The following is a 3649-nucleotide window of genomic DNA, read 5'->3' on the forward strand; positions in this document are numbered from 1 at the left end:
TTCAGTAAACACTGCTGCTGCTGATGGAAAGGAGCTGGAGCACAGTCTGGTTAGAGGGATAGTGAGATCCACTAGCAATGGGCAGTAACACTTCCTACAATACACTAAATGCAAGCCTGTCAGTGGTCCTGCTGTGTGATCCCCCTGCACTGTGTGGAACACATTGTGATTACATTTCTGTGTGGCTTGCTCTAGGGTTATTTAGCTCCCCTCAACAGAAATAGGACTATTGCACCTTAAGTGGTGAGACTCTGTGACAGAAGAGGATTCTCTGGCTCAGAGGCAACCATTCAACCCTTCATTGGATATAATTTGCTTTTATTAACCCAAGTGTATAGATAGACATATAAATACAGTGTGTGTATGTTTGTGTGTATATATATATATATATATATATATATATATATATATATATATATATATATATATATATATATAAAACAATATTAATTGTGAGAGGGGGGGTGGAAATCTTGGTGAGTTCCCGCATTGTTATTGTAGGACTTGACCCCTGTCCCTTTAAGTAATAAATATATTAATGTATGTAAGTTAGAGATAAGAAGACATAGGATCACCTAACAAGTGGGACATAAAAGCTTTGCTGTTGTATTATCTAAAACATTTGCATATTTGCACACCCATTACAATGATATGGTTTATTATAAGTACCTAGTTATTTTTTGTGCCTTATGTACTGTATAGTGCATCAGTGCAATGTTTGGGGACAGAAAAAATCTTGTAACTGATGGAAACCTCCTACTACTATTAGCAATAAACCCATGCATTTTAAGATCCTTACTTCTACTAACCACGAGACCCTGTACATTTAACACTAACAGCTAAGAACCTCCACAATTAAAAATCTGACCACCTGACGCCTAGTATTATTTTTATTATTATTAACCGCTAAAACACCAGCCTGCCACCAAAATGAGCACCCTAACCACTAAGACACCTACTTTTATTAACTCCATAACCACCAGGTCTCACACCACCATTAACCCCCTACCCACCACACCTGACCACTATGATTCCCACTGCAATTAAACACCAAACATCCCTATTACTACTAAAGGAACATTGTATATTAGATTTTTCTTTGCATAAATGTTTTGTAGATGATCCATTTATATAGCCCATCTGGTAGTGTTTTTGTAAAAATGTATAGTTTTACATCGCCAACACCTAAATAAACCTATTAACCCCTAAACCGCCAGCCCCCCACATTGCAGACACTATAATAAAGTATTAACCCCTAAACCTCCAGCCCCCCACATTGTAACTACTAAACTAAACCTATTAACCCCTAAACCGCCGCCCCTCTACATCGCAAAACACTAAATTAAACTATTAAGCCCTAAACCTAACACCCTCCTAACTTTAAATTAAAATTACAATATAACTATCTTAAAATAAATAAAAATTAATTTTAAGCTATAAATAACATAGCTATTCTAACAAAATAACAAAAGCTAGCAACCTCTAAATCAACAGACACAAATTGCAATTAACAAGCTAATCACTACACCCCCACCAGGGACCAACCCCAACGTTAATTGAGCAGAAAGAAGCTACTCCCAGGTGGCAACCGGGCCATAGAACAACCTATTGATGCTGCTGTTTGTTCCTGGCAGACTGCTTCTCTTTCTGTTTTGCCCCAACATTAGAAATGAATATGGCTCAGCAGTTAAAGAGTTAAATAAAATAAGAATATGGGCTACTTGTAATTAACTGCTGGAAACATTGCTAATATTTTGCGGTACCCCTGCTAGAAATCTGTTTTATCACTACATCGGCATATCTTTAATCATTAGCTAGTAAGGGGACAATTTTAGGTTGAAAGGGAAATTCCAGCCAAAGTTTGAATTCCCATGGATGCATTTCAGTTTTGAATATCAGAATTTTGTAATATACATGTATTAGCACAATGCTTCTAATAAAAGCTATAGCTATTTCAAAAGGATATTTAAGTATGCACTGTGCACCAGCATTTTAAACACAGCACTTGCTCAGAGAGTCTAAGGTGCTTGTGCCATCTGGTAATGACTCAAGTTGTTAATTGCTGACATGATACAAGATTACTGGTGCTCTTAGCTGCTACAGTATTTAAAATGCTTGTGCACAGAGAATATCTAGCTATGCTTCACATGCACCTACAGAGAAAAATGTTAACACTAAAACAGTAACTTTTACTAGAAGCATTTTTGCCAATACATCTATATTGCAAATATATTTTTATTGAAAGATGTAATTCATCTATGTGTATCTAGGTGTTAGTAGTATGCACCAATGATTGAGTTTGATGGTAAATGAAAATCAAAGAGGAACCATTAAAATGGTTCTGCCCCCTAGGGGGCCAGTAGTTTGACAATAAAAAAATTGTTCATGTTCTCTTCTACTGTGTTTATTTTTCTACACAATATAGGTCTTTTAAAGGGATATACAACAGTCTATTTCATTGTTGTAATAAAAAAGTACTAAGCAGTAGGTTATCCTTAATAGAAATCATTCCAATGTATATTGTTTAACATTTTAAAAGGATTTTAAATTGTATTTCTTTTCTTTGAATGTTAATTGCTTCCTGTCACAGACACACAAGGGGGCTGGGGTCTCTACAGGAAGGCATCTGTAGTTTTAGGTCATTAATCTTATAGAGTAACTTGAGCTAGCTTAGTGTGTAGTGAAAACAAAAGAAACAGAAGATCAACTTTTTTCCATGCTCTTGCTCATGCGACTTGCATTTCAGGCAATTAGTGCTGACTCAAATAACTTCACATGCATGAGCACAATATTATCTATATGAAACAAATGAACTAGCGCCCTCTAGCTTTGAAAAACTATCAAATGCATTCATATATGAGGCGGTCTTCAAGGGCTTAGAAAATAGCATATGAGCCTACCTAGGTTTAGCTTTCAACTAACAATACCAAGAGAACAAAGCAAATCTGATGATAAATGTATATTGCAAAGTTGTTTGAAATTGCATGTCCTATCTAAGTCATGAAAGATTAATTTGGACTTTACAATCCCATTAAGTTTCTCCAATCACAATCGACTTTTGAATACGTTTTCCTACTCGCACATGCTGATTTGTGTATGTGCAATTTTAAATAGCTAACTGAAACCCTGTTAAACTGTCATAGAACAAAACAGCTCATTGGACAAGAAAAATGCTGTAGGTGGAGCTTAGCGGTAATTTTTTATGCTAACAATGATGATTATTTAAAAAGTTTCATGTACTTCTTACAAGCTTATAGATGGGGAACCCATTACAAGATGTTTCCCTGGTATGTAACAGTAAGTTATAAAGAATAAGTATTGGGTCTGGACTGTCCCTATAATTTTTGAGTTTCCGATCCCCATCAGTTGTCTCCTCTCTAATCTCGCTAAGGGCAAGGGCTACACCGAGAATTTCTAAGTGCTAATTTTGCAAGAAAATAAGTATGTTGTTTGCTGATTTTAACACAATCTGATTCTTTTTATGTTTACTTTACTGGCTCATATCCCTTTAAAGATACCTGTCATCATAATTTAAAAGAATAAAAGGAATATTCTTTTTTTTTCACTGCAATGTTGAGTTATGTTTTAATATGCATAATGTTACAGATTCTTTACACATATGAAAATGCTTCAAACTTGGACCAAAAAA

This window comes from Bombina bombina, chromosome 2 (assembly GCF_027579735.1).
Source record: "Bombina bombina isolate aBomBom1 chromosome 2, aBomBom1.pri, whole genome shotgun sequence".
NCBI lineage: Eukaryota > Metazoa > Chordata > Amphibia > Anura > Bombinatoridae > Bombina > Bombina bombina.